Consider the following 12,191-nt stretch of genomic DNA (forward strand, 5'->3'; position numbering starts at 1 on the left):
TGAAACCTCCTTACCTGGCCTTAAACAAAACCCATTGCTGTAGAATCAATTCTGACTCAGTGACCCTATAGGACAGAGTAGAACTGCTAACCTTTTTGTTAGCAGCCAAGCACTTTAACCACTGCGCCATCAAGGCTCCTCCTATCTGGCCCTAAAAATCATCTGATAAAATCCTCCTTTTGAATTACTTGAAAATAAATGGGCAAGGTAAGAGTCAAATTTCAAAAAAATCTTCAGGATTTAGGTGAAGTGCTAATGAATAGTTCGTGAACCAATAGTAAATCTGATCACAGACTTTAATAATGTTCTCTCTTCACACAATATAATTATTATGAGATTGTGCTTTCAGTGCCTTCCCCAAGGTTTAGTTTTTCCTTCTCTAACATTTATAAGACATTTTCCAACATACCAGGCACTATTAGGCTTGTCAGTTTCATAGAGCAAATGGTATTTTCCTGTCAATTGCTGTTGTGGAATTCTATCAGCTATGTCTTGGCATTTTTTCCAAGAACATTCTTTCACTTTAAATGTGTAGATTTTCCTCTTAATGATAAAGGTAGGGACCAAACTGATACATGGCTTATAGGATCAGATTCATTATTCCACATTAATAATATGATCCAATTTGGGGATATAGAAACCAAAAAGAAATGTGGGCTTGGGCCTTGTCATATTCTTTTGGATCAAAGGAAAAACTTAATTTAAATGGAATTTATTTAGGGTCTGGAACCATTGACATTAACTGAGATTTCATTTCAGAGTACAGGAGATAGGAAAGGCAGGGATTTTGGACCCTGGTGCAATTATACAATGAAATAGCTTTCACATATTTAATATTGTGGCAATTTGACACCAAATATTTAGTTTATGGGTTAATTAAAGCCAACAACTCAGCTTAGCACGAACTCTCAAATGACCACCAATTTAAATGAACTGCACACTACACAGACATGGGCATGCCAAGAGTTATTAATTTAGCACACAATTCTGAAGATCTTAAATTTGTGAAAAGAAAAGAGTTTTGTGTGCCTGATAACCATGTGTATGCAAAAGGCAATAAAATATAATGGTTAAAAAAGATGAGCTCTGGGGTCACACAGAGAGGGTTCTGATTCCAGCTTGGACTTGTACCTGCTCTGAAACTGTACGTAAGTTACTTAAACTCTCCAAGCCTCAGTTTTTGCAGCTGTATGAAGGGAATACTAATTCCTACCTCTTAGAGTGGTTGAGAGTATCAATGTGATTAAAAAAAGAAAAGTACCTTGCACACAATAGGTACTCAACGGTAGTAATGATGATTACTATTTTTTTTTTATATAAAGTTAGTGAATCGTTGTATGGAGGAGGTAAAATATCATTATTAGTTTTTATTTTAATAAATATATTTTTTTCTAGGAACTAAACACAGAAGAAATATAAATAACATGTTGAAGTTTTGAAAATAGACTTTTGGATTACTATGCAGAGATATATTATTACAACCCTTATAAAATGTGTGTACCATATTTCCTACTGTTTAAAAAACCTTAATTTGTCAGTTGTAAACTTATCTAGAAAAATGGCTAATAAAATATTTTGAGTTTCAGGGAGCTAGTAAATATGTGAAGATTATACGTAATTTTTGTTGTCATAAGTGAAACATCCAAAGAAGGAGAACAAGATGACTTTATGTTGGAGTCTTTCAGTACCACTATTTTCTACAAGAAAACTTGTGTTACCAAGATTGAGGATTTTCTGTGTACAATGCAAATTCACCCACACCTCCACTGAGAGTGAGCAACCCAGCCAAGGCATCTGTCCAGTTGCGGGACTAGAGAGCCCCTCAACACTAATTTGAAAGCACTGACTGGATCAAGAGGACTCCTTTTCCTTTCAGGAGAGCTAAATGAATATAAGGAGTTCCATCTATGGGTGAGGTCAACTGAGCTCTCCAGGGCAGATCAGGATAAAAGGCTCCAACTACAGTGTGGCACCACTTCTTTGAAGCCATTGTTGTCCTGGCTCCTAGACTAGACTGACTACATGCTGCACTACATACCGTGGTGCATCACGTACAATGGTAAATTGGCTCTCAACATCATGACAACAACAACAACAGCATCCTAGTCTTGCAGCATTTGCTAATTTTCTGGGTATAAATATTCCCACCACAGCTGATTTCAACTGTAATTCACGAACATTTAATAATCAGCTCTCCTGTAGGAACAGCTCATGTAAACCTCTGTCCAAGCTCTATTCTTCCCATCCCAGTTATGAATTTTTTGGTAGCCACCCTAGTGAGCTTACCTGGGTGTGTCTATTCCTGTCTGTCACTGAAAAACCCATTGCCCACATCCCGCCTGTGAGGAGAACGTGAGACAGGCTCACTGTGTCATTACGTGTCTCAGATTGAGAAGCAAAGTTGATCTTCATCTCCGGACTTAAACTTCATGGAGGGAATTAGTAACATTTCTCTTCTTGGAATGTTAAAATGAGTACAAATGCTTGGACACAAATAAGATGCAACCCCATAAGAGAAAAGGGCAGTTAATTACTTTTTCAGACCTTTTATACTCATGGACACTCATGTTAAATTAAAAGGCAAAGACATGATGATATATAAAAGCTTTTTCCTTAGGTATTTATGATTCCAAGGAGGGAGCGATTTCTCTACATAAATATGTATTGTTGTTGCTGTTGTTTGGTTATATATACGTATACATATCTATATATACGTATAATATATATGTACGTGTGTGTGTGTATATATATATATATATATATATAGGTCTGGTGGTGCAATGGTTAAGCACTCAGCAGCTAACCAAAGGCTGGCAGTTTGAAGCCACTCAGCAACTCCACAGTAGAAAGACATAGTGATATGCTTCTTTAAAGATTACAGCCAAGAAAACACTATGGGGCAGTTCTACCCTGTCTCATGGGGTCCTTATGAGTTGCAATCAACTTGATGGTACCGAACAACAGCAACAACAATACATATATATGTATATATACACACACACACATACATATATATTGTATTCTTTAATATGTATATACATATATTGGATTATTTCAAGACCTATGTCATATTATATATTATATTATATTATATTGTGTTGTTGTTAGGTGCCATTGAATTGGTTCAGACTCATAGCAACCCTATGTACAACAGAATAAAACACTGCCCGGTCCTGCGCCATCCTCACAATCATTGTTATGCTTGAGCCTGTTGTTGCAGCCACTGTGTCAATCCATCTCATTGAGGGTCTTCCTCTTTTTCACTGACCCTCTATTTTACCAAGCATGATGTCCTTCTCCAGGGAATGATCTCTACTGATAACGTGTCCAAAGTATATGAGATGTAGTCTCACCATCATTGCTTCTAAGGAGCATTCTAGTTGCACTTCTTTCAAGACAGATTTGTTCATTCTTTTGACAGTCCATGGTATATTCAATATTCTTCACCAACACCACAATTCAAAGATGTCAATTCTTCTTCAGTCTTCCTTATTCATCGTCCAGCTTTCACACGCATATGAGGCTATTGAAAACACCATGGCTTGGGTCAGGCGCACCTTAGTCTTCAAGATGACATCTTTGCTTTTGAACACTTTAAAGGGGTCTTTTGCAACAGATTTGCCCAATGCAATGCGTCTTTTGATTTTTTGACCACTGCTTCCATGGATCCAAGACCACTGTTGATTGTGGATTCAAGTAAAATGAACTCCTTGACTACTTCAATCTTTTCTAGGTTTATCATGATGTTGCTTATTGGTCCAGTTGTGAGGATTTTTGTTTTCTTTATGTTGATGTGTACTCCATACTGAAGACTGTGGTCTTTAGTCTTCATCAGTAAATGCTTCAAGTCCTCTTCACTTTCAGCAAGCGGGGTTGTGACATCTGTATATCGCAGGTTGTTAATGAGTCTTCATCCAATCCTGATGCCCTGTTCTTCTTCATATAATCCAGCTTCTCAGATTCTTTGCTCAGCATATAGATTGAATAAGTAAGATGAAAGGATACAACCCTGATGCACATCTTTCCTGACTTTAACCACAAAGTATCCTTTGTTCTGTTGGAACAACTGCCTCTTGATCTATGTACAGTTTCCTCATGAACACAATTCAGTGTTCTGGAATTTCCATTTTTTGAAATGTTAGCCATAATTTGTCATGATCCACACAGTTGAATGCCTTTGCATAGTCAATGAAACACAGGTAAACATCTTTTTGGTATTCTCTGCTCTCAGCCAGGATCCATCTGACATCAGCAATAATATCCCTGGTTCCACATCCTCTTTTGAATCCGGCTTGAATTTCTGGCAGTTCCCTGTTGATATACTGCTGCAGCCACTTTTGAATGATCTTCAGCAAAATTTAACTTGCGTGTAATATTAATGATATTGTTTGATAATTTCCGCATGCAGTTGGATCACCTTTCTTGGGAGTAGGCATAAATATGGATCTCTTCCAGTTGGTTGGCCAGGTAGCTGTGTTCCAAATTTCTTGGCATAGATGAGTGAGCACTTTCAGTGATGCATTCGTTTGTTGAAACATCTTAGTTGGTATTCCATCAATTCCGGAAGCCTTATTTTTCACCAATGCTTTCGGTGCAGCTTGGACTTCTTCCTTCAGTACTATTGGTTCCTGATCATATGCTACCTCTTGAAATGTTTGAACACTGACCAATTCTTTTTGGTATAGTGACTCTGTGTATTCCTTCCATCTTCTTTTGATGCTTCCTGCCTTGTTTAATATTTTCCCCGTAGAATCCTTCAATATTGCAACTCGAGGCTTGAATTTTTTCTTCAGCTCTTTCAGCTTAAGAAACGTCGAGTGTGTTCTTTCCTTTTGGTTTTCTATCTCCAGGTCTTTGCACAGGTCATTATAATGCTTTACTTTGTCTTCTTGAACTACCCTTTGAAATCTTCTGTTTAGCTCTGTTACTTATGTTATACTATATTTTATTATAATACTGTATTATATTATACTGTACTATATTTTATTATACTGTACTATATTATGTTATACTATATCTTATTATACTATACTATTTTATATTATACTATATTATATCTAGATATAAAATCCATGATCATTTGCCATTTATAATAATTGTATTAACTATAAAGACAGAACTTTACCAATTACATATGTTTATAATTTCTACATTTATAAATGCTATTAAATAATTTGTGAATGTATTTTATCAATTTTTTGGTTAAAGTATTATAATTGATGCTATTTTTGGTGAGCAAATTAGTACTAAATTGCAGCAGTCTGCTGTAAAAGAATGTTCATTTTGAAAAGAAGTATAATTGAAATAATTGGGACTTTTATTTAGTTGAGTTTTCCTCTTGTCTTTTCTTAGCAGTAACGATAGACTATAGAATTAATTTCTTTTACATTTTGTGGTTTGATTCCACTCCAGACCAAACCCACTGCCGTCAAGTTGATTCCAACTCACAGGGACCCTATTAGACAGAGTAGAACTGCCCCGCAGGGTTTCCAAGGCTACAAATCTTTACGGAAGCAGACTGCAGCACCTTTCCCCTCCGGGAGCGGCTGGTGACTTCGAACTACTGATCTTTTTCATTAGAAGCCAAGTGCTTCACCCACTGTTCCACCAGGGCTCCTTGTGGTTTGACTAAATTCCCTTAAATATTCTAGAGAGAGAAGAAAAGAAAAAAAAAAAGGCTTTTTTAAAGTCCTGGAATTGACTTCTGACAGCGCTGTCTTCTTAGGTCAGTTTAGTGGGAAAGGCTGGGGTATGGATTTGAATTGCTATTAGAGAAAAAAGCTTAGTCTATACTGTTTGTACAGGCACAAAATCAGGAATTATTTTAATGCTCATCCACAGCCTGTATTAATCACCTATATTATGCAAAGCACCAGACTGGGAATTTGGGAGTGGGTATCATTGGCAGAGTTTGGGACTTTACCTTCCCCCAAGGAGTCTTGAGCTGCATATGAGAGAAATGCACACAGATCTGTGGCTGTTTTATTGTAATCCCATAATTCACCATATGTCAGAACTTCCTTACTCCTAGTTTTAGCTATGCCAAGATATTTTAAGGAACCGACTTGTATTAATGGAATTCTTTGAAGAGTCTTTAGGAAGAAAAAGCTCTGGGTCCACGCATCTGTCCCAGGTACACGTATGAAAGAGAGGAAAGGAGTACTGAGCCTGTATGGTGAGAGAGCTCAGAAAGCAACACGTCTTCTATGCCTCCTGTCTCAGCTTCCCTATCTGTAAAAATGCACAGGACCTGCAGCTTTAAAAAAGGAAGACTGAGGGTTGGAAATATACAACATCGAACAGCCAGAATACAGCTGAGACTTCAAGATGAATTCAGGTTAAACCTCCCTGGGAAAGAGCAGTTTTCTTAACTTGGTGTGGGTCTCAGTGTGAGTTGAGAAAATCAAACATTGCAAAAGCAGCAAAGAGAGAATCATTGATTTTGGGGGATTGTTAATAGCCAGGGCAAACGAGTTTCCTTTGAAGCAAGAAGCTCTGCCACAGGAAAGACAGGCAGCATCTATGAAAATAGAGGTGAGGGAGATTCAGGAATAAAAAGAAGAAAGCAAAGATTCTAGGGTATTTTTCATTTGATTTTTGGGAGTCTGGATATCTGTAACTCTTGCAGATATTGCTCTAGTTAACAGACTGGAAAGAAAAACAGAGAAACTGGAAGTCCATTATTAAACGCTTTTCAAACATTAAGTTATTTTTTCCTACAACTTCATTCTTTGGTATATGGATTTTCATTCACTTTTGCCATTAATTCCAGAGTATAGCTATGCATGGATTATAATGCAATATCTGGGTCCTGAACTTCAAACTGTAGATAAATTTTAAAATGATGTGTATTGGTGTAATGACTATGTCACAGATTTAAACTCAGATGTGGTAATTCACAAAACAAATAAAAAAAATTTACAACGTATCCAGGTCTCTGTGCAAAGCAGAGGGGGCCTGATGCAGGTTTGTTCAGATCTTTGATTGAGCTGTTTTCAAGGTCACTGAGTCATTCTAGCAAAGGGAATTAACACTTCCTGAGTACTTACTAGGTGCTAGATATTGTGGTATTGAGCACTAATATTTCTGCACAACAACTCAGTGAAGAAGGTTGCAAAATTCCAGCTACAGAGAGGAGAAATGAAATGTTTGGAGAAGTGAAGCAGTATATGACAGATTGCACAGCTAATAATGGCAGATCCATATGGGCCTTTCTCCAAATGCCAATGCTGCCCACTGGAGCATGCTGCCTTTCTAGCAGGGAAGTGCTATACAGGTAAGCTAACAGGGTTGACAAGGCTCTTTACACACATTATTCATTAGAGTCTCATGATAATCCTGGGAGGTAGATAATGCTATTCTTATTTTTCGAATGAGGAAATTAAAGCTGGGTATGATTCTGTAACTCATTGTAAGCTCCAAGGGGCAGAGCTAGGTGCTTGAATTCATATCCTCTGTTTGGCCACTGCCATAATTATCTACAGGTGCTTCTTGACAGCCCAGGTCATCCAAGTTAAGACCATGAGGTCTTCTGCTCATTAAAATCTTAAGGTCAAATGATGGCTTAAATTCCATCACCTTCCATATCTCCCCTTTCCTTTCCTTCTCATAAATCTCCAGGGATTTGACCGATTTATCTCTCTTTTTAAGCCACCACTATGATTCACCTGGGTTCTCTGTCTCAAGACTCAATATGGAGTGAAACGCCAGTTCTCCAGATTTTCTCTTGCCTTCAAAATTAGCACTCAAACATCCATTATCTTTATAGGATTTTCACTATTAGTATCCTAAAGCAGAAAAGGAATAATGGTTAATCTAAAAAACACTGAAGAAAGCATAAGGTTTAAGATATCTTAACCAAAAGGCTAGCTATGGTTGAGTTAGTTCTCCATGAAATGTGCATAGTACTATGTCTATTGTCCTTGAGCCTCCTTCTATGAGTCTTTCTAGATAGTCCCCTAGAAGTCTTTATCCTCTCATTATTTCATCATTTTCTAGCTTGATTTATAGTTCTGTTTCTTGTATCCTTCTTAATTTTTTCAGAGAAGTCATTTGGTATTCAGAAACTTGCCATCAAGAAGTAACCTCTTGGCTGATTTAAATGATATTTGCCACTGCATCCCAGGCCATGGATTAGTGGCATACCATTCTCTAATGGTAACTCACCTATCTTCAAACCCAGCTAAGTCGGAAAAGCAATCTCATTTCCCTAGGGATATTTTTGCCCTCAAACACTTCTAGTAAAAACAACATATAGGCTAGGTTTCTTAGCTGCAGACAATAGAATCCACTTCAGCTAATTTAAACAGATTTATTAAGGGACACAGGAAGCTTAGGATGAAGAAACCTACTATAGACTGTGTGATAGTTATTTCCAGTAACTGTCCACTTGCCTCCAGTCCCAGTACATTCTTTGCTCTGCTGTGCCCCAGGACACAGACCTCCATGGACTACATTAGCTGGTCCCTTCACCTATGGGCTTCCAGCTGGGACCACCAATAAGCACCAGGCAGAAAATCAGAGGGCAGAAGAAGAGGGAGATTGGGTGTTTGTTTCTCTTTTCCTTTCTTTGCAATCCTGGTTTCGGGCAGTAGCTGCATTCACCTGAGGTTATTTCTTTTGTCAGGTGGTCCCTTCTCCCTCACCTTAACTTTCCCCGGGCTCCAGGAACACCATTACCGCCTCTAGTCTCTTCAGACCTAGGGGTGGTTAGCCATAGCTGCTTAATCATCATTTTTTCGGTTTTCTTAAATTTGCACATACCTCTGCAAATAGATCTTCTGTTAAGTTCTCTTCAGTTTAACCTCCCTGAGAGTGCCATCTGTTTTCTGGTGGGACCCTGACTGATAAAGTTGAGTGTCTGAGACTGACACTGTGCAAATAGTAGGAATTTCCCAAAGATGAAGGTGCCATTCCAGCTGCCAGCTCCAGAAGATGCCATTGTCTTCCCTGGCCAGTAAGCTGCTGCATCATGAGCTGCTGCCACAGCCGTGGACCCCAGAACAACACTGCCACCACTGTGACTCAACCCAACTACATGCAACCTTTGTTTCCTATCTTCTCCATGTAACTCAGACCTGTTATCACTTAAACAGCAAGGGAGGATGAAACAAATAATCTTTTGGATTCTCATGCTTGGGAGGCAGGATTTATATATCTTTCCAAACACGGAGGGTTGTTCAGAAGATTTGGAGGATGTGCAGAAGTGGATTATCAAATAGACAAGCTAAGCACGGTGCTTACCTTGCTTGCCAGATCATCTATAGTGAACAATTTCACATTTTTTCACTACATCAAAGATTCTGCTTCTAGTAATGGCTGCCATCCGTTTCTCTCCCAACCCCACAGCATCTTCTTACAGAATCAAAGCCTCTTTTCCAATTTACACTCCCTGACAGGAACAGATGACCCAGTAAGCAAAGTAAGCATGGGTTCAGTAGAAACTTTCACTACAGATTAGTAAGTAAGCACAAGTAAGCCCAAGTAAGCCCAAGTAAGCCCATCCCTGGAGATGTGTGAATGGCAGATGGCCACTTCTTGTCATCTTTCTTATTTTACCCTTTAAGTGTCATTTTAGTGGGAGTTTTGTGAGCAGGATTATATTCATTCAACTGACTCCATCCATGCTCAACCCTAAATTTTCCCATTTCTTCTTTCCTGACTTCCCTTTATTTGGTCTTACTGCTCATCCTTCAGTGTCTTTTCTTTTGCTTTGGAATAAATTAGGAGTATTCTCCACCAGTTACTATTTAAAAACTCCTCTTCACACTAGAGATAAGAACCCCAGTGTGATTGATGCTGGCCTCCTCTCTTACTGAAGATTTAGGACTGCTCCTCTCTGGTCAAGGAAACTTTGGATTTCTTCTAAGAGACAGAAGTAATTACAATCCAAATCCAGGACCCCGAGAATGCTCAGTGTCCTGGTTGTCAAAATGTGTTTTGAGAACCCCTGGGCTATGAGTCGGAATCAACTTGACGGCAATGGGTTTGGGTTTTTTTTTGGAATCACCAAGATACTTTCAGTTTTATGATAGTTTTCCTTTTCTATCTACATATCTCTGCAAAACTGGATTTTTTTTCATATACTTCAACCAAAATCATATGTCATAACAGGTTGAATGCTGAAACCAATATGAGAATTCAGCAGCCTCCAGTTAAGCCTGACATTAAATAGTTTTGGGAAAAAAAATAATGTGATATTTTGTGTGTGTGTGTGTAAAATAATGCTATCTCTATATTTACCGTTGTTTTAGAATGAATAAATAAGTATTTAAAATTGTCTTAGTTTTACTTTCTAATACAGTAAATATAAAAAGATATAACCCACATAAGCAAAAGCTCTTTGGGGTCATCAATAATTTTTAAGAGTTTAAAACCTCTGGTGAAGACTGTTGTTTATTTAGACTGATTGGGGTATAAATCAGACCGTAATCGATAAGATAAAATAGACCTTCCTACAACTACAGCATTTTGGAGGCCCATAAATAATTTAAAACTCAAATTCATTGTCATCAGTGACCCATGTGGTCTAATTTTTACCTCTTTATTAGTCCTCCAAATCCTCAGATGATAAAAATAACCAATCAAGAATATCAGAAACCTCTAATTTCTCCAATTACTTGAATCTTATCAAATCTACCATTAAAAGTAGTCAGGAAAAATATACCAGACCTTCATTCTAACCATTTAATTGGACAATTTCTTTAAGTCCATGTAACCTTCATAATGTTGCTTAGGTCTCTACAAATTAGACCACAAATCTTAAAGTCAAATCTAAAATCCACTGCATGGACATAGCTTTAAGTTACCTAATGTGTATCCCCTCTTGCTGAATAATGTGTACCTAGCTGCTATTCCAGTTATTAACCAATATTTTTAAAAGCAATTCCAAGTAATTCTTGAAAAAATTCCAGAATATTTTACCAACAATAATAATAATAAAAAAGAGACACACAGTAAATTTAGAATAGCAATCCTTTATTCTTTCTTTATAAGCTCCATTGCAGACAAGCTGCAGTGTTCCTAAGCTTTTGTATGGATTAAATAGCGATGCTGGTATCACTAAGGTTACATCTTGTGGGGGAAGGTCTTATAATTCCAAAATAATAAGCAAATTGACCCAAAGCAATATTGTGGTAGAAGCTGCTAATTGCGACTGGGCATGTGGCTGCCTGGCTAGAAATTACATTTCTCAGACTCCTTTGCAGCTATGCATGGTCATGGGACCAAGTTATTGCCAATTAAATGTGAGTTAAAGTGCTATTAGAATCCATAACGCTGAAAGGGCCACCCTACTAGCCCGAGTCCTGGAATAACTTTGTGTAGCACTCTCAATCTATCTGCACTCAACTATTATATGAGGAGATATAAATTTGTCTTGGTTGAGCCATTGCATGTTTGTCTCTTTGTTACAGAAGCTTAGCCTTCAGCTTGACAAATGCAAATCCAAAACAAAAAATAATATTATAACATATCACTGTAAATGACTGATATCCATATGACAGTCATTCACAATTATATTAAAGATTTCAATTAATAGGCTTGACTATATTATATTTTCATATTTTAAAATGTTTATTCATTTATCCACCCATGGGGTTTAGTAATTAAAAACATTAGTAACTGTAAACATGTTCATTCTAGAGCTATACAGAAATGAATATTTAGTTTCCCAGCTTCTAGTAACAGCTGAGTGAAACCTAACCAACTTAAATTGAATTGAATTCTCTACGGCTGTTCTGCAGGGTTACAAAAATGAAAATGAACTTGTATCTACATTCTATACATAGGAAATCTATTAAGAATCCTGATTTGGGTAGGACTAGTCCAGATTGTTTTTGAATTGGTACGACTCATGGCAACCCTGTGCACAACCGAACCAAACAATGTCCGGACAGGTGCCATCCCCATGATAGGTTGTGGCTCAAACTCTTGTAACTAGTTGGTTTTTATCTTTTTTATGTTTTTTTCTTTTTAATTGTACTTCAGGTGAAGGTTTACAGAACAAATAGCTTCTCATTAAATAGTAGTATATATATTGTTTTATGACATTTGTTAACAACCCCACGACATGTCAACACTCTCCCTTCTTGACCTTTTTTTTTTTGGTGAAAATATACATAGCTAAAGATACACCATTTCAAAAATTTCTACATGCACAGTTCAGTGACATCGACTATGCTCTTCCAATT

Source organism: Trichechus manatus, unplaced genomic scaffold (assembly GCF_000243295.1).
Source record: "Trichechus manatus latirostris isolate Lorelei unplaced genomic scaffold, TriManLat1.0 scaffold00283, whole genome shotgun sequence".
Taxonomy (NCBI): domain Eukaryota; kingdom Metazoa; phylum Chordata; class Mammalia; order Sirenia; family Trichechidae; genus Trichechus; species Trichechus manatus.